Genomic DNA, 20,654 nt, shown 5'->3' on the forward strand with positions numbered 1-20,654 from the left:
TTGGACAAATCCCAAGAATGATCGCAAAGCGGTCAGACTTTGAGGGATTGGCCAAGTCAGTATCGCAGCCACTTTCTTTGGATCCATTTCTACCCCCTTTGGAGTAATTATGAATCCTAGATATTCAAGTCGAACCATACACAGTATAGTTTTCTTTTTATTTACATAAAGACTGGCTTTCCTCAAAGTACTGAACACTATTCTTAAGTGTTCGCGATGCTCAGTAATACTTTTATTGAATACCAGAATATCGTCAATAAAATGTACTACAAACTTTCCGATATACAGACGTAGTAAATCGTTCATAAGCATGATGAATGTAGCTGGAGCATTGGTAAGTCCAAAGGGCATTACCAAAAACTCATAATGACCAAACCTGCTTCTAAAAGCAGTTTTATGCACATCCTCAGCTCTAATACGGATCTGATGGTAGCCACACTTAAGATCTATCTTACTAAAAATTACGGCCCCATGTAATGCATCTAGCAAATCATCGATCCGAGCCATCGGATACCTGTGCTTAACAGTGATATTATTTAATGCTCTGTAATCTATACTGAGGCGAAAAGTATCATCTTTCTTCCTCTTTAATATCACTGGGGAAGCAAAAGGTGAAAAACTGGGTTGAATCTTCCCCAGCTTGAGGTATTCTTCCAGTTGTCTTCACACCTCAGCTTCCTTTATAAAGCTTAATCTATAGGGAGGTCCATTTACAGGTTCTGCCCCCGGGGATAAGCTCAAATTTGTGCTGAACATTCCGCTCTGGAGGTAACCCATAAGGTAACTTATCCCTAAAACAATCAAAGAACTTCTCTGATATCTCTGTAGCCAACTAGGCCATTTCCCCATCTTGGATAGCCTCAGTGCTAGCCGACGCAATATCAATCGACTCTACCGATGCTATACACAGACATAGAAACTATTTCATAGTCTTCCGAATTTCCATGGCTGAAATCAATGGTCCTCGAGGTAAATCCTTTTCACCTCGCAAAACATATTCTACCCCGTTCATCTTGAACTAGTAAATATGCTTTTTCCATTCAATGGCTGGATTTTTCCAAAAATGCCAAGCCATGCCTAGTGCTATATCTGTGTGACCAAGCCTGGTCAACTCAAAGTCTAGCTTCTCAACATAGTCCTGTATTCGAAGTTCCAACTGGGTAACCCTTTGGTCCCATACTTCAGTTGAACTTCCGTCTGCCATCTTGACAGTATAAGCGTAGTCAGACGGACTAGTTTTCAACTTGAACCTCTTAATAAGCTTCGAGTTAATTACATTGTGTGTTGATGCTGAGTCAAACAACACAATCACATCATGATTGGCTACTTGCCCTTTCATTTTAATCAACTCAGGCTCATCAAAAACCGTATACCCCGTTGCTGCAGGCTTTGAAAGGATGTTATCAGGTGCACTGCTTACTAACTTAGTAACAGACACACTTAACAACACAGGTTCTAACCTTTGAGAAGGTCCCGCCAATTGCATCTGCATATGCTCCGCGTTGGGACTCTCTTGCATTTCTGTGTCGCATTCAGATATTATCATATTGGCCGTGCGACGGTCTTTGTTTAGTGGACAATCTTTCCACTGATGTCGCTGAAGGCAGCTGAAGCACAATCCTTCTTTTCTAGCTTTCTCTTTTTGCTCAGGGGTCAATGAGGACTTTGACCAAGCCCGGGCTGCCATTGGAGTTACTTATCTTTTCACTTCGACGGTGGTACTTGTCTTTGCTCGTCCCTCAACCGGCTTCACCTACTTGGTTTGGCCACTTGGCTGCGAGATACGTGTCTTTGAAGTCCATTTCCTCTTAAATCCCCCTTTTCTCGGGTACTCATGCTAAGTCCCTGCCTGCACAAACCCACTAGGTCTGCCTCTGGCATCCTCGTAGTTCAGGGCTACTGCAATAGATTCATCTAATGTAGTCACATATTTAGCCCGAACTTCTATTTTAATCTTGTCATTCAGTCCATAGATATAGTCTTTCAACTGAACCGACATAGGGAGAGCGTTTGTTATCTTCATAACACATTCCCTGAACTTGTCAGTGTACTCTGCCACCAACAAATTCCTCTAGTAAAGGTTTCTATAAGCATCCCAAGCTCGGGACTCTTCGTCAGGTGGAAGAAAGTGTTTCTTAAATTCAGCCTTAAACCCTTCCCAGGTGGTAGGGGCAACTTGATCTTTCTATTGCTTTATCCAGCACCTATCCGCTGCCTCAATAAACAGGTGAGTGGTCTCGCGGATTTTCTTTAGATCAGATCTGATTTCACAAATGGCGAAGGCTTCTTCCCACTTGTGTAACCAAACGTCGATCACATCAGAACTGCGGTCGGTCATCCGACCAGCGTACTTTTTCGGTCTATAATTAGCAATATTAGGTACCTTGACCTTTGCATGTTCTGATGAATATATACTGGGCTCTGGCTCTGCTGGAGCTTTGCCCTTTTCATTTTTAGATGGTCTGGCCGACAAGGCTTGCACCATCTCCCTAATTTCATTTTGACCAACGTTCACTTGAAGCTGCTGGTTCATGATCTGTTGTAAGGCATCTTCTAGTACAGAAATTCTACCCACTAGAGTAGGTGTTGTGTGATGGGACATTTCTTGCATAGACCGCGCTCTAGATTCACTAGGATTTACCTTGGAATCTTGTCCCTCTGCCTCCATTGTTTCAAAGGAAAAATAGATTGGTTTTCTTTTTTTTCCCACTTCGAATTTCCCTCTGCTATACAGGAATGAATCGACTGCAAACTAGAAACTAAAATTTTATACAAAAGGAAAAATTGCCCCTTGGAGGCTCCACATAATTCGAGTTCCTTCAGCCAGCCCGAGTTCCTACTGCTCCAATATTCTTCGAGTTGCACCCATCGTTCACCAGCTAGTACGATGAGCTCCTCAATAGAGTTGGGCGAAACCGAATCTATGATGGGAAACTACAACACTGCAAGACTCGCCGTGATCACTGTTTTCATAGGCTCCCAACCCTGAAAGCAAGTCTTGTTAGGACATTCGTTCGAGCTCTTTTCATTGATCTCCAAAGCTATCTCCGAAGCTAGCTCTTTATTATCCCGTTTCTTCCACTGGTGAGCTTCGTGCATCGATCTTTAGGCTGTGACATTGCTGAAGTAATCGAAATTGCATGGTTATTGTATGCTGGGAAAATCAAAATGCAGAAACGCCATGCGAATTTTGAAGACGGGCTTCTACAACTTGACGATGATTCACACGCTAACTATCACATTGATTCACGGGCTGCTAAGTCTCAATGTGTGCTCGTCCCTTTTTTGTCAGCGGTAGTCCAAAGCTTAGCTACGCCATGATCTGCCCATAGTGAGCCGCTTTCTACGTTTGCCCCAAATTGTCATGTATCGCCTCTGTCTCGCAGATCTTTCACCCAGCTCCACATATCGCATCAAAGGCCTCCCCGTAACTTTAGAATCATAGCCCACTTCGTTAAGCCCATGAATAGTCACGCATCTCGTGCATGCGCTCTGGTCTTTTGATGGCCGTCCGTGCCACCCTGTGCTTCCTTCATACGCAACTCCTCATCCAGCTTGAAGCTCTGATACCAAATGAAACGAACACTTTCTAAACTCTCTGGTTTTCGTTGATTCACTCGCTAATTCACAATCACAGGCACTGGCATCATATTTTTCCTCCCAGCCTCTCTTGTGGATTTCACGCATACATAAGATACGTAATTTCTATTCCTTCATGCCTATCCACAAGCCCACAGTTCCCTAGATGGTTCCCTCTGCCACATGTCATCATTCTAGACCTTTAACTTGGTACACCATTTACCCCTCTCTTGGGACACAATTAAAACATTTGCCCCTTGGCATTTTTACACATTTAGGTGCACCTAGGCCTTAGCACTTAGAACCACCTAGTCGATGCCAATACACCCTCACCTAGGACCTTGGCAATTACTTCCCTTGACCATTTAATTTACGCACATAAAATATTACAGAAGTCGATCATCTAAGGGAAAATGCCCACCGACCTTTTCGAGGTCATGCTATCTCGGCTAGAGCATAACAACTACAGCTTTTCCAGATTGCCAAACATTCCATCAAAGACGTTGGCATGCCATCTAGTTTCAAAGTAGATGATGTGGCTATCGAGATCCTCTTTCTTCCCTACCTTGAATTCCGTGAACTTCCATTTCAAACTTGCTGCATTCGGATTCATTGGAACCTATTATTGTCCCAAATTTTGCTATGGGGTGGTAGGCTATGTTGGCGCTGGATTCGTTTGTAGGGTAGCAGTGTGTGCTGGCATCGGATTTTGTTGTAGGGTGGCAGTCGGTGTTGGCACCGGATTTCGTTGTGGTCCATAAAAGGACTGTAGACTAAAGGGACGTTCCCCTCCCCAAGTGGTAAATTTTTCAAACGAGTTCTGCTGACCAAAAGGGTTCTGCTGGTTAGAAGGCTTGCCAAACCAATTTTCCAAAATGGCAAATTTATGTCGTTTGCTTCCTACACTGGATCCTTCCGGTTGCAGGTTCATGAGACGTTGCCGTGATTCTTCTGTTCACCATTCTACTTCGTGGCGCAAGAACTCACCAATAGTGGCTAGGCCGGATGTCCTTCAGTCCCTTGCTGAGGTATCGAACCGTGGGCTAGTGTTTCTACTATACTCATCGTCCTCAGAATCTTTCGACGGATTCTCTATGATGGTCTCCAATCCCTCCGCTTGGCATACGATTTTCTTTCTCTTCTTTAGGTTTTGTGACTAGATTCTTTTGTCCAGATCCTACGACTTGAAGCGGGTCGTACTGTAGTCGTAGATTGGTCTGCCATTGCGCTAGAGCCGCAGTTTCGATTAGTGCGAGAAAGTCTGGATCACACTGCAACAGTTTGCTCGACCGAACCATATCGTCATCATTCACTAGCACCGTTGGATTTTGTCCGTCCACCCCTTAGGGTGAATCCGTAGATAGCCTAGCACTTACTGTTGATGAAAGGCACGAGTCCTTCAAATTTCGCTGATGACGATTGCGTTGTGCCCATGTGTGGGATGCAATGGGATCGTCTTCGTCATCGAAGCCTGACATACAGTCGAGGGATGCGTGCCTTGTAAGAAAATAATACAACGTCTGTGCTCAACAGATAATAGGATCTCGTACGCAAGAGAGAATACAAGATAGTATGGAGAATCAAAATTTTGATTACTATAGAACTGATACAAAAGATGGCGCTGCCTCCCAACGGTGCGCTCCTGTGAAAGAAGCTTCGATGGCATGTTGGAAACAGTAGAAGACGGAGGCTGAATGCTAAGGAATCAAGGTTGCTGTAGCCAGTGATGAAATGGGCTTCACGGGCTTGCTCTTATATAGCCACCAGTCGTAGTCGATTAGGCTCAATTGGATGGCTGACCCAATCCGCCCAAAATGGTCGACTGGGGGTCGGGAAATAGGCCACCGACCATACGATAGAACCGGTGGTCAAAACAGAGCAACTAACCTACGATCTCTGTTTGGCCCACAGCCATCCGGGATCATCTGAGGCTCCAAACAGGCCCCGCAACCCAAGAGTGGACTGCCTCAGGAAATGCTCCATCTACCCTCAGTGTGGTCAGTCAAGGGATGCCTTCCCACACTTGCATGTAGCCTAGTTGGTGGTGTGCCAATTCTATCTGAAGCCGTCTAGCCATCAGGCCACACATGGCTCCCATCTAGTGTCCAAACTAGGACCTACCGGATAACCGAGCTACTCAAATGCCTTCTCCTCATATGGGGGGCTTACAAGTAGAGTTAGCTAGTTCCCGCGTAGTTACATGAGAGTGGAGCATCGATATTTAGCACCCCCCCTCTATGGGGGTTAAAGGTCACTGTACCTTTACCCTAGTTATGTACAATACTCAAACACATATATAAATGAATGAAAAAGAAGATTAGGGTGTTCTGAGGGTGTTCTGCACCCACCAAAACTTGTGTGGCTCTCTGTTTCTCTCTCTCCCTCTTCCGTTCTTGCTTCCGTTGAGAGCACTCTCAACTGGTATCAAAGCCCGGGTGATCTAGCTGAGCGTGCATGAATGCTTGAAGCTCAACAGCTCTATGGGAGGAAGGAGAAGCTCTATGGGAAGCTTTGTGGGTGACTTTATTTGCATCCGAGTGTGTAGAGACCTTGGAGGAACCTTTGGAAAAGTCACTTTGGTATTCTGAAGTGGTTTTGAGAGCTTGTTAAGTGTTTTCAAAGAAAAAGTCGTTTTTTGAGCTTTTCCCTGTTCTGTTCGATGACAAAGACTCCGTATTGACTTGTAGAGGCAACTATTGGTTGCTTTTGGTGTCCACTTCACTTCAGGAGCTTGGAAACACCTTCATTCTTGAATCTGGGATCATTTCATTGAATTTCTGACTCACTGTGTCAGTTTCAACGTTTTTCTACCCAGGTGTTTGAACTCAAGTTTGGAGCAACCATTTGCAAATCTGTCAGTTCCAGTGGACTCAGGAGATCCTAAAACTTCTATGTTGCTCATCATTCACACTCCGGTAGAGTTTACAAACAGCTCTGTTTCCAAAAACGTTTTTCAGTCCGTGTGTTGGACCCAGTGATTGAGACCACGGTTTCCAAAACTGTCTATCCCATTGTGTTCCGAACGCCCAAAAACCCCTACCTGTCAGTTCTTACACGATTCGGTGGAGGATTTTCAGAGTTATAGATCTCTGTGTATTCGATTTCGTCTCTCTGTTATGCATTTTTCATTCTAAGGTTTTGAAACCTTAGATTTATGCCACATGGCAGTGGATAAGTATTGACTCTCATTTCTCTCATCGGTTGGGATTTTGCAATTCCGGCAGAAGAGAGATATTTACAGATTTTCTTGCTGAGTACGATTATGCAATGGCGCCCATGTTTTGAGGCATCTCGGGTTCTATTTTCAATAGCGGTCATTACCGTGGGACTACGATTTCTTGAGCATACCTTATGCAGATCACTCTGGTTGTAGTTTGAGCAATGTGCGCTCATTTGTGGTGTGCATTGGGTTGCAGTGGATGATTTATAGGCCATTTGGATGCATTGCGGTCCTTATTGGATGCGCTGATAGGCCCAAATTGCCTTGTGGGATGCTATTTTTATGGACGCTTTGCACATGGATGCTATTTTATGTTGAGGGACAGCTTTGATACATTGCAGGTGATGCACTGATAGTGCTATGCTCTCTTGGATGAGATATTATTAATGCATATGCCAGTGGATGGTGTTTATGCTTGAGTCATTTGGCACTTATTGGCATTTTGGATTGCCATTGCAGTTGGCATTTTCTTTTGGACCAGATTTGCTCATATGGATGCATAGTATATGCACATGAGTCAGATGCTTTGAGACATGAGTTTTGGTGATATTTCACTCTATTGTGGCATACACATTTGGGTCCACATGGTATTTGGTGTGATTCTCTCTTGTAGGCACTAGCATTTTGGATTTTTTGCTTCATTTGCATCATGGCATCCTCTTCCATGTCTGAAAAGGAGTTTTTTAGCATTAAAAAGTTTGATGGGACAAACTTTTCTTTGTGGAAAGAACAAATAAGGGATGTGCTTATTCAAAAGAAGTAGATTAAACCCTTGGTAGAGATTGAAGCTAAGCTTGCAAATATGTCTGAGGATGATTGGAATGAGTTGGATGTATTAGCAAAATCTACTATTAGACTTCATCTTGCAGAGTCAGTTTATTTCACAGTAGTAAATGAGCAGACTACGGAAGATTTGTGGAAGAAACTGTGTGCCACAGTCCACTTATGAAAAGGAAACTGCCTCTAATAAATTTTACCTCATGAAGAGGTTGTTTGAGCTACAGATGAAAGAAGGGGTCTCCATTGCTTCTCACTTGAATGAATTCAATATTATTTTCAGCCAGCTTCAGGCTCAGAAGATGAATTTTGATGCGGAGACTAAGGCAATATTTCTCTTATGTTCATTGCCATCCTCATGGGATACCTTCCGTACAGCTATCAATAACTGTGCACCTGGTGGAGTACTGAAATTTGATGATGTTGTGGGTAGCTTGTTGGCCGAGGAGATTAGGCGGAAGTCTATGGATGGCAACAAGCAGGATGAAGCCTTAAATGTGCAAAGGGGCAGATCACAGTTCAGGGGGAAGTCCCAAGAAAGAGGCAAGTCTCATAGCAAATCCAGGGCACGGAACATTGAGTGTTACCATTGTGGCAAGAACGGCCATATGAAAAAGGATTGCTACAAGCTGAAAAGAGAGCAAAAGGATAAGAAAAAGAATGCAAATTGGGGTGCAAATCAAAAGGAAGAGAGTCCAAGGGAGGACAAAGGAAAAGTGAAGATCGAGGAGATCAATGCAGTCACACATGATAGTGACAATGACGTTCTCTTCATGTCTAGTTTATCTGCAGAGTTGCTTACCACTTTAGATGATGCATATTCCCAGGATTGGATTTTGGATGCTGGTGCTTCATTCCATGTTACTCCCCATAGGGAATGGTTCTCCACTTATGACATTGGAAAGACAGGTTGTGTGCATCTTGGAAATGACTATGCATGTGACATAGTGGGAGTAGGTGACATAGTGGGAGTAGGTGACATAAAGTTTTCTTTTGCAAATGGGTCTGCATTTATTTTGAAACATGTGAGACATGTGCCTAAGTTGACCAAGAGTCTTATTTCAGTGGGTCAGCTAGATAATGCTGGTTTTCACACCACTTTTGGCTTTCAGAGTTGGAAAATTCAGAAGGGCTCTATGCTTTTGGCCAGGGGTGCCAAGTGTGGGACTTTGTATCCCTTACATGTATCAGGGGTATTTGATCATGTTGTTGCAATAACCGAGCAGCCAAGCACTTCTTTGTGGCATTGCAGGTTGGGGCACATGAGCCAGAATGGAATGAAACTCTTATGCCGTTTGGGTTATGTACCACATTTGAGTTTCTCTGATTTTGAATTTTGTGAGCACTGTCTCTATGGGAAGCAGACTAAATCAGCCCATAAAAGAAGGGGAAAGAAAGAGTTTGAAAAGCTTGATTTGGTGCATTCAGACGTATGTGGTCCCATGCCTACACGGTCATTAGGCGGGGCTGAATACTATGTGACATTCATTGATGATGTAACTAGGAAACTGTGGGCTTATGCTATAGCTCAGAAGAGTGATGTGTTCCAGGCATTTCAAAAATGGTTGGCCTTGGTTGAGAATCAGTCAGGTTGAACGCTTAAATGCCTATGGACTGACAATGGTGGAGAGTATCTCTCTCATGACTTTCAGCATTTCTGTGATACATGTGGGATTAAGAGGGGGCTCACATCCCCTTGTACTCCAGAGCAAAATCCAGTTGCATAAAAGATGAACCGTACCATTCAAGAAAGGTTGCAATGCATGCTTTCCAATGCAAGTCGTTCTGGTGCTTTTTGGGCCGAGGCAATGAAGACTGCAGTGCATGTGATCAATAGATCACCTAGTAAGAGTTTGGATGGTGGTATTCCTAAAGAGGCATGGAGTGACAAGAAGTCCTCTTACTCTCATTTGCGTATATTTGGGTGTGAGGCATATGCACATGTGCCAAAAGAGCTTCGAAAGAAGCTAGATCCTAAGTCTAGGAAATGCATCTTTCTAGGTTATGATGAAAGTGGAGAGATGGGCTATCGTCTCTGGGATCTAGAAGCAAAGAAGATCATACATAGCCATGATGTAGTCTTCAATGAGAAGAAGATGCATAAGGCACCCATGAGGGATGTGGAAATGAGGAGAATCACTTTCCAGGATGTGAATCCACCTGCATATGTTGATAGACAGCAAGCTGTCCATGCACCAAATGTGCAAGAAATGGTACCACCAAGTACTCCCATAGGTATACAATCAAGGGTAGATGATGGATCATCTATTGGTGGAAATGATGAGCCAAATGTGGCTGATATGCAGGTGGGACAGCAAGCTGAAATGCTCTTGAGAAAATCATCTAGAGTGTCTAGACCACCTGATAGGTTTGTTCCAAGAGTAGACTATGTGATGCTTACTGATTGCAGGGAGCCTTCTTGCTACAAAGAGGCTATGATGCGTGAGGATCAACGCAAGTGGGAGTGTGCTATGCAATCACAGATCAGTTCACTTATGAAGAATAAGACTTGGGACTTGGTTTCTTTGCCACATGGAAAGAAAGCATTGCCTTGTAAATGGGTCTACAAAATGAAGGTCACAGGTGATGATGTGCCTAGGTATAAGGCCCGTTTGGTCGCTAAAGGGTTCAAGCAAGAGAAGGGTGTGGACTTTGATGAGATATTCTCTCTGGTTGTGAAGATGACCACGCTTAGATGCATGCTTGGACTAGTGGCATCATAGGATATGGAGCTTATGCAGATGGATGTCAAGACAGCTTTCTTGCATGGGGATTTGCATGAGGAAATTTACATGATGTAGCCGGAAGGCTTTGAAGAAAAGGGCAAAGAGCATTTAGTTTGCAAGCTAAAAAAGAGTCTCTATGGTCTTAAGCAAGCGCCTAGAGAATGGTATCAGAAGTTTGATGCTTTCATTCGGTTCTAGGGTTTTAGAAGGAGTGAAATTGATCACTGCCTCTACACTAAAAGGGCTAAGGATAATAGCCTGATAATCTTGGCACTATATGTCGATGATATGCTATTGGCTAGCAAGAATACTTATGAGCTAGATGCATTAAAGGCCAAGTTGCATGAGGCCTTTGATATGAAGGATTGGGGACTTGCAGGTCATATTCTTGGTATGTGCATCACGCGTGATCGGAGTAGGAAACTCCTTTGCCTTTCACAAAAAGAGTATGTTACAAAAGTATTGCAGCGTTTCAATATGGAGGGGGGGAAGGTAGTGAGTACTCCATTGCCTCCATATGTGAAACTGAGTCATACAGATAGTCCCAAATTAGATGAGGAAAGGGCCATGATGGCCAAGGTTCCTTAAGCATCAGCAGTTGGGAGTCTTATGTATGCTATGATAGCTACTAGACCAGACATTGCATTTGCAGTGGGAGTTGTTAGCCGGTATATGGCTAATCCAGGAAAGAGGCATTGGGAGGCAGTTAAGTGCATCATGAGGTACATGAAGGGTACCAAGGAGATGTGCATTTGCTTTGGTAGAGGACACATGCGTGTACTTGGGTACACAGATTCAGATTATGTAGGGCATGTGGATAGTAGGAGATCCACTTCTGGTTATGTGTTCACCTTTGCAGGTGGTGCAGTGTCGTGGATGTCTCGCGCACAGAAGTGCATTGCTTTGTCTACCACAGAGGCTGAGTATGTTGCAGCCACAGAGGGTTGCAAGGAGGCTATATGGCTTGATCGGCTAGTGGGAGATTTGGGGATTCATATAGGTGTACCGACATTGCATAGTGATTCCATGAGTGCTATTCAGCTTGCATGGAATCCGGTCTTCCATGCAAAGACCAAACACATTGAGTTCACGTACCATTTCATCAGGGAGGTACTTGAGGACAAGCGCATAGAGCTTGTCAAGGTTCATACAGATGATAACCCTTCAGATATGCTGATGAAGAGTCTACCTAGTCAGCGGTTTGAGTATTGTCGTGTATTGATGGGCATTGGATAGTATGCTCATTGGTTGTTCTCCCTTAAAGGCACATTGTCCTTTAAGTGGGAGGTTGTGGGGGTTAAAGGTCACTATGCCTTTACCCCGGTTATGTACAATACTCAAACACATATATAAATGAATAAAAAGAAGATTAGGGTGTTCTACACCCACCAAAACTTATGTGGCTCTCTGTTTCTCTCTCTCCCTCTTCCGTTCTTGCTTCCGTTGAGAGCACTCTCACCCTCAATGTCCACCCACAAGTGAACTTACTTTTTCAGCCCAATGCCAAGTCGATGAAGATGCCTCTCTAGAAGGTCTCTTCCAAGAGCCTTTGTGAAGATGTCCGCAGCATTCTTTGTAGTCGGACAGTACACCAAGTTGACCTCTCCATCCATGATCAGCTCGCATACAAAGTGATATTTAATCTCAATGTGTTTTGTGCGAGCGTGGAACACCGGGTTCTTTGCAATCGCCATGCAACTCTGATTGTCACATGATAACTGTGTAGGCTTGTTCTGCACTGCACCCATGTCCCCCAAAATCCTCCTCAACCACACTGCTTCGCAAGAAGCAAAGCATTCATATTTGTACTCGGCCTCAATAGAAGAAAGAGCAACTATGGGTTGCTTCTTGCTAACCCATGACACAACTCCAGATCCAAGTGAGAAACAGTACCCTATCACTGATCTCCTGCTGTCCACGTCTCCTGCCCAATCCGAGTCACAAACCTCGTGCGATGCTTTCTTTAGCATATCTATTGCGGGAAAAGCAAAAGTCTCTCCTCCCACCTTATATTCGATGACCTCGCTTTCCTCCTCTCTATTCTCCACTCCTCACCACTACTCAGCCCCTCTCCTAACACTTGTGCTCCCTCTCCACCCTTCTCCCTCTTTGCTTATGTCAAAAGAAGTTTTTCAAGAAGGTGAGTCTCTTAAAGCAATGTAGGTTCGTTTTTTGTGAGATTTCATTTTATGAGTGATGAAGCATGTTTCTCCTTGTATTGCTAAGGCTTTGTGCTAGTTTTCATGCTTGATTTTCAAGGGTTAAAGACAAAAAACGAGATTTTGTGAAAGAAAGAAGACTCACCTCTTCTCTTTTTGGTATTTCTCTTCCTCCTCTTTCTCCTTATTTGTAGGCTTATACTTGTGTCCTCAATCCAATCCCTTAGAGAAGTTTCTTCTCTAAACTCCTCCTTCCTCTAACTAGTTATTTGAAAAATGGTATGTTTCCTCTCTTTTCTAGGGCCAGTCCACAAAACACCAAGCGGGACTATTCCAGGTAAGAAAGTCCTTTCTCTTTTTTCCTTTTGTTATTTTTGTTATTTGCATTGGCCTGCAGCTAGCGCCTTTAGTGCTAGCTGTAGTGATGGGCGTAGGAACCCTCTCTTCCCCTCTCTTTCCCTATTCCCTCTTCTTTCCCTCTCTTCCTCTCTTCTCTTCTTTTTCCCTCTTCTTTATCCCCTCTTTCAATCTCTTTTTCTCCTCTTCCTCCTTTCCTTCTCTTCTTTTTTCCCTCTTTCAATCTCTTTTCCCCTCTTCCTTCTCTTATGTTTATGCTCTTTTTCCCTCTTCTTTTTTCCCTCTTTAATCCCTTCTTTCAATCTCTTTTGCCCTCTTCCTTCACTTATGTTTATGCTCTTTTTCCCTCTTCTTTTTCTCCTCTTTCAATCTCTTTTCCTCTTTTCCCCTCTCTTTCCCCTCTCTTAATCTCTTTTCATAAGCATATGTATTTGCTTGTGCCTATGCATGAGCATATGCTTTTCCCCTCTCTTTCCCCTCTCTCAATCTCTTTTCATAAGCATTGTACTTTTCCTCTTTTCCTCTCTCTTTCTCCCCCTCTTTCCCCTCTTTCAATCTCTTTTCATAAGCATATGTATTTGCCTATGCTTAAGCTTTCTCTCTTTTTCTTTTATGCTCATATGCTCTTTTATGTCTCCTTCTCCTTCTCCTTCTCCTTTCTTTCTCTTCTTTTTTCCTCTCTTTTTCTCTTCTTTTCATAAGCATATGCCTATGCCTATGCCTATGCCTATGCCTATGCTTATGCTTATGCATGAGCATATGCTCATATGCTTATGCATAAGCATAAGCATATGCTTTCTCAATGTATTCTCTTATGCTTTGTCAATGTATTCTCATATGCTTTCTCAATGTATCCTCTTGTTTTTGTTTTCTGTTTTCGTGTTTGTGTCTACGTTAGACAGGGGATCATGTCGCACATCCCACGAGTACGAAAACCCTCGTAGGAGGAGAAATCATGATCTCTATTCTCTAGAGGACTTTGATTCCCCTCAGGGACACCTCAGGGGCCTACCCCTGTGACTACCCTTGGCTTGACTCCTCTTAGACATAGCACTATGACTACCCCTCAGGGAACTCCTTTGCTAGTAGCCCATGGCTTTGTCGGGAGTCCCGACGAGTTTGTGGCATAGATGACCGATGAGGAGGCAACGAGATTCTTCTCTCTGCTATCCCAGAGGACCTCAGCAATTCCCTCTCCTACACCGATGGCTGGACCTACTGCCCAGCGTCCCCTCATGTCCCTTCGACTGAGGGGTCATCACCTGGGCATGCCCATCATAAGGGAAGGAAGAGTAGGAGGAGTCGCTTATGTTGTGTTGACTTGGGAGATGTAGACGAGTCAGCACACTCACATCCCTACAGGTCTCCACTTGGTCTCGAGACCCAGTACCAGTTAGGTCCCTTGCCCTCTCCTACTCCCATTGCTATTCCTCGCTCTGGAAGTGCTTACACAAATGCCACTCGCTCTAACTCTGCCACTACCATGAGTCCTCCTTACCCAGTCAAGGACCTATCCTATCAAATCACGGCTGCTAGAGAGATAATAGAAGATAAAAAGGGCAAAGCAGTGATGGCCACCATGAGGTAGTTGATGAGCCACCACCTCAAGAGCATCATTGCTACTGATTGGCAGTATCAAGATGACCAAAAGAAGCAGGCGGTCATCAATGAATTGAAAGCAAAATACCCTAACCCCCCAAATTGGGAGTTCAATGAGAATTACATGCGAGAGCGCATGGGTTTGGTCTTGAAGCATCATAGATCAACCTTGCATACTTCCATCGCAAAGGAGAGGGCTAAACCCACCTGGGTAGACAAAGCTGATTGGAAGTTTTTCAAGAAGCAAACCAGGAACCATCCTGAAATGTTCGAGGGTCAGAGGTGTTGAGATATCGAGCTCCACTCGTGATATGCCAGGGTGACCATTGTGCATTTATGTCACCGACTTGTTAGCTACAGATGCGGTTGGTACACCGCCCACGAATAATAGCTGGATGACAGCTATCCTTATGTACTCTAGTGCGTGGCTCAGTTAATATGCCACCTTAGTTAGCTGAGTTTGGTTTGAGACCCACATATAGGGTTCTCCTATTCCGCCCACGAATAATAGCTGGGATGACAGCTATCCTTATGTACTCTAGTGCGTGGCTCAGTTAATATGCCACCTTAGTTAGCTGAGTTTGGTTTGATACCCACATATAGGGTTCTCCTATTTCTTTGTACTAGAGTTCTTTTGGCTTTCACAACTAAGAAGAGGAAAACTGTTTTCAGCCTCTGCCTTTGTGTGTATTCCCCATTGTGTACGTGAGAAAGTCGCAAGTGAGCTTCCTTCCTTCTCTCCCACTATCTTCACATGGTATCAAAGCCTGGTTCGTGGTAAGGAGCTCAACAAAGCAAACAAAGTTCGCGGTGTCCTAGTAAGAGGACCAGTGTTGCTTTCCTTTTTCGAGGTTGGGAGCAAATCTCTACAGGTAGCATAGGCAGAAGTGCAAGAGTGCACTGTCTCAGATTGAGACGCCCTTCGCGGTGTGGTGAGAGGGCAATATATGCTGCAGGAGAAGGCAAAGCACTTAGTGACTTTATTTTTTTGATTCGAGGCCATTTCGGGGCCCGTTTTGAAGGCGGAAGTTCTCCACAGGCACTCAGAAAAAGGCCCTATTTTCGCTCTGCGACCACTGCTCTGTAGGTCGGTAAAAAGTTGCCATAGAAATTGCATCGTATGCCTGTGTGTAGAGATATTGGGAGTTACAGAATCATCCTTATTGCCTGTTCATGCAAAATCGTCACTAGGAAGTGACTATGTGGTCAAATACCACTTTCGTCAATTTTGCAGATTTGCCTGTGTGAGGCAAAAGCTGTGTTTTTTGCAGTGACAGAGTTTTTTGCAGTGTTCTATAATGGCGTCCGATTCTCTTTCATAGATTGTCACTGAAAATCTTGACAAGAACAACTTGCAAGCATGGAAGTTTAGAATGACGAATTTCCTTATGGGAAAAGGCTATTGGGAGTTCATTACAGAAAATGAAGAAGAACCAGTTCTTCCTAATGTTCCCAATCAATAGGAAATGCAGGCATTTAAAGGATGGCATGAGAGAGCCAGAAAAGTTATGTATTGGCTGTCTATCAGTATTTCGGATTCTATGATTGTGCATATTTAGGATGCAAGTATGCCAAAGGAGGCATGGGATATTTTGGCAAAAATGTACAAATATGCAAGCCAGGAAAATGCAGCTCAAGCAGGAGTTGCACAATGTGCAAAGAGAAAATATGAGCACCAATGACTACCACATGCAGGTGAAGAAAATTGCAGATGCACTTGCTTCCATTGGGTCGCCAGTGGAAGATGATGATTTAGTTTCTGTGACCTTGAATGGTCTAGGAAAGGATTATGCATAGTTCTGGATGTCCATTGCTGTCCGCGAAAAATTTCATGATTTTGAGGAGTTGTTTGCTCTTCTAATTTCTGAAGAGCAGAGAAATGGTGGTGCATCTACTTCAGGAGGAACTTCAAAAGAAACTGTCTTCTACTCAGATGCTGGAAGAGGTAGAGGCAGAGGTAGAGGAGGCCGATCTAGAGGCCGTGGTAGAAATCAGAATATGCAGCAAACTCAAGAAAACCAGTCCTATGGAGGAGGACGTGGTAACTCTAGAGGTAGGGGGAGCCAAAGAGGCCGTGGTGGATGGCAAAGAGGTCAAAATGCAAACAGCAATGTTGAATGCTACTATTGTGGTAAAATGGGTCATATGGCTAAAGACTGCTACAAAAAGCAGAATGACATCATGAATGGAAAATTGTAGCAAGGCAATTATGCATCCTCTAGTAGACAGGGTGATGACAGAAATGAGCATTTGTTTATGGTGCAACACATGACCGATTCTATGACAAGTGCAAAACAAAGCAATGATGTGTGGTATGTTGACTCATGTGCATCAAACCACATGAAAGGTCATGTAGAATGGATGCATGATGTAAGGAAAATGGAAAGACCAGGATTTGTGGAGACTGGTGATGATACTACACATCCTATTGTGCAGATTGGTAAAATTCCTTTGTCTATGCAAGATGGGAAAAAGAAATACCTACCTGATGTATTTCATGTCCCAAACATCGCCAAGAACCTGGTTCCTGTAGGTCAAATGGTTGAGCAGGGCTTGCAAGTCAGATTTAATCCTCATGGATGCTTTGTTGAGGATATGAAAAATAAGGGTCGCTTGATAGCAAAAGGAAAGAAGGAGGGCAGGATGTTTATGTTGGATGCGGACATGCCTGAATTGAGTGCAGCAATGTTTGCATATGGGATCGGTGTAGTTGTAGATATTGATATCTGGCATAAACACATTGGTCATGTTAATGTACAGCGACTTAAATCAATGCAAGCCCAAAATATTGTTGTAGGATTGCCTAAATTCAAGGTTGCAGAAATGCATAAGGTATGTGAAGCCTGTCAATTTGGAAAACAGGCAAGGAAACCATTTCCTAGGCATGTTCAAGAGAGTAAGAAGCCATTGGAATTAATCCACTCTGATGTGTGGACTACTAAAGCTGCATCTATTGGAGGCTGTCATTATTTTGTCACTTTTATTGATGACTACAGCAGAAAAGTTTGGGTGTATTTTATGAAAAAGAAAAGTGAAGTGTTTGGGCATTTCAAAGCTTTTAAAGCTATGGTTGAAAAAGAAACAGGCCTGCAAATAAAATGCCTAAGGTTAGATGGAGGGGGAGAGTACCTCTCAAATGAGTTTGCAAGGTTCCTGCAGGAGCATGGCATAAAGCAGCAATATTCATGCAGTCATACCCCACAGCAAAATGGACTTGCAGAAAGGAAAAACAAGCATATTGGAGAGGTATCTCAGGCCATGCTAAATGAAAAAGACCTACCAGATTATTATTGGGCTGAAGCAGTTGCTACAGTAGTTTACATAATGAACAAGACTCCCATTGCAGCAATACATGGCATGACACCAGAGGAGATGTATACTAGTAGGAAACCAGATATTTCTCATTTGAAAATCTTTGGTTGCATTGCCTATGTTCATGTGCCAGATGAGTTGAGGTCCAAGTTGGATCCAAAAGCTGAGAAGTGCATCTTTATTGGTTATTCTCTGTAACAGAAAGGGTATAGATGCTATAACCCTTCTACTCGTAAGTTTACAGTGAGCAGAGATGTTATTTTTGATGAGATGAGAAGCTAGTGTAAACCAGTAAATGTGATGATTGATGTAGATGCACAAAATGGTAATGCTGCACAGAATTCACAGCAGCAATCACAAAATATTAGTGGACCTGCAGTGTCCTCTAGCAGTGTTGGTTCACATACTTCACCATGGATAGGCAGATTGAGATCAGGACAATCCCCTCAAAGCAATGTAGATAGTGGTACACAGGTATCACGAAAAGGAAAAGAGAAGGTAGATCAGCCCACATTTGATGTGAATGCAGGTCATTCTTATGTGGATGGTGAATCCAGTGGCTCAGAACAGAGCATTGATGAGAGTTGGGTATTCCTTCTATTGTTACACCTAGAGTAAGGAAGACCAAGGATGTTTTGAGAGAACCTAGAAGTGAGCCTATTTTGCGTAGGTCTAGCAGAGCTAGATATCCTGTGGATAGGCTGAAATATGATGGATTTACAGCCATTCACTATGCCTATATGGTCAAAGTGATACAGGAACCAGAACCCACTTCTTTTGAGCAAGCCATGGGAAAAGGAAAATGGGAAAAAGCCATGGATGAAGAAATGGATGCCTTGGAAGCAAATGCTACATGGGAATTGGTGCCTTTGCCTAAAGACACGAATGCAATTGGCTGTAAGTGGGTTTATACGGTCAAGCACAATGCAGATGGTTTTGTGAATAGATACAAGGCAAGATTAGTTGTCAAGGGGTATGCACAGACATATGGCATTGATTATGAAGAAACATTCAGTCCGGTTGCAAGGATGGCAACTATAAGAGCAGTTATTGCTATGGCTGCATCAAAGGGATGGTCTTTACATCAGATGGATGTAAAGAATGCCTTCTTGCATGGTGATTTTCAAGAATTCTTCTTGCATGGTGATTTTCAAGAAGAGGTCTTTATGGAGCAGCCACCAGGTTATGTTCATGCTATTCATCCTGAGTTTGTTTGTAGGTTGAAGAAAGCCTTGTATGGCTTGAAGCAAGCACCTAGAGCATGGTCTGACAAGATAGGACAGTATCTTGTCACTATTGGCTTTCAAATTTCCAAGGCAGATTTCTCACTTTATGTGAGAAAAACAATGCTATTGAAGCAGAAGTTTGAGATGAAGGATTTGGGAGAGCTGCGTTATTTCTTGGGCATTGAGGTGATTAGATCACCAAGTGGGATACAACTCTTGCAGAGGCAGTATGGATTGGACATGATGTCCAAATATGGGATGACAGGCTGTAAGCCTATTTCAGTTCCTTTGGAGCAGAATGTGAAGCTGAGCGCAGATGCAGGTGAGCTTCTGGAAGACCCTACTATGTACAAACGCATAGTAGGAAGTTTGAATTATATGACTATTGAGCGATGCTGTTGGATTGGTAAGTCAGTTTATGCAGGCTCCAAGGAAACCGCATTTGGATGTGGCTAGACGCATACTCAGGTATGTGAAGTCCACATAGCAGTATGGACTATTTTATGAGACTGGGGTTCAGATACAGTTGCATGGATACACTGATGCTGATTTGGCTGGTAGTATTTCTGATAAACGATCTACCAGTGGATATGTGTTCTCTTTTGGGAGTGCTGCAGTCACTTGGAGCAGCAAGAAACAACCTACAGTTGCCTTGTCGAGCACAGAGGCTGAGTACAGGGGTGTAGCAATGGCTGCATGTGAGGTAGCTTGGTTGCATAAGCTACTCTATGATATGCATCAGTCTACAGATGGGTCAGTTGTCATTTATTGTGACAACATGAGCAGTATACACTTGGCAAATAACCCAGTCTATCATGCTAAAACAAAGCACATTGAGGTGCATTATCACTATGTGCAGGAGAAGGTTTTACTAGGTCTTATTGATCTAGTTTATGTCAGCACAGAGGATCAAGTAGCTGACATATTCACGAAGGCATTGGGCGCGGAGAAGCTGCACAAGTTCAAAGACCTACTTGGTGTGCAGGAATTGGGATTGAGCTCGAGGGGGAGTGTTGAGATATCGAGCTCCACTCATGATATGCCAGGGTGACCGTTGTGCATTTATGTCACCGACTTGTTAGCTGCAGATGCGATTGGTACACCGCCCATGAATAATAGCTAGATGACAGCTATCCTTATGTACTCTAGTTCGTGGCTCAGTTAGTATGCCACCTTAGTTAGCTGAGTTTGGTTTGAGACCCATATATAGGGTTCTCCTATTTCTTTGTACTAGAGTTCTTTTAGCTTTCACAACTAAGAAGAGGAAAACTGTTTTCAGCCTCCACCTTTGTGTGTATTCCCCCATTGTGTATGTGAGAAAGTCGCAAGTGAGCTTCCTTCCTTCTCTCCTACTATCTTCACAGGAGGAGGGCTGTGAGGAGACGGCTGGACGCTGTAGGTGCTTTGCACTTTGGTGCAGGCGGACGGTTGGCATTTGAGGCAACCATGGTAAGTCTATTTCTTCTCATTTAATATATTGTTCTATTTGTTTTACTACATGTTACATGCACTTTATCTAACTCTCGTAAATTGGGTCCATAGCAAGCTACGATGCAGATATGAGACGCGCATTTCACGTAGGAACAAAACTGTGGTTTATTGAGCAAGAGGCAATGAGAGCGACGATCGATTGGGCTAAGGTGGTTGCTTGCATGTTATAAGTCTGCTCCTACTTGTAATCTCACTTTTTAAATTGTTT

The sequence above is a fragment of the Dipteris shenzhenensis genome, chromosome 6 (assembly GCF_047967505.1).
Source record: "Dipteris shenzhenensis isolate YYH24624 ecotype China chromosome 6, Dip_SZ_1.0, whole genome shotgun sequence".
NCBI classification, from domain to species: domain Eukaryota; kingdom Viridiplantae; phylum Streptophyta; class Polypodiopsida; order Gleicheniales; family Dipteridaceae; genus Dipteris; species Dipteris shenzhenensis.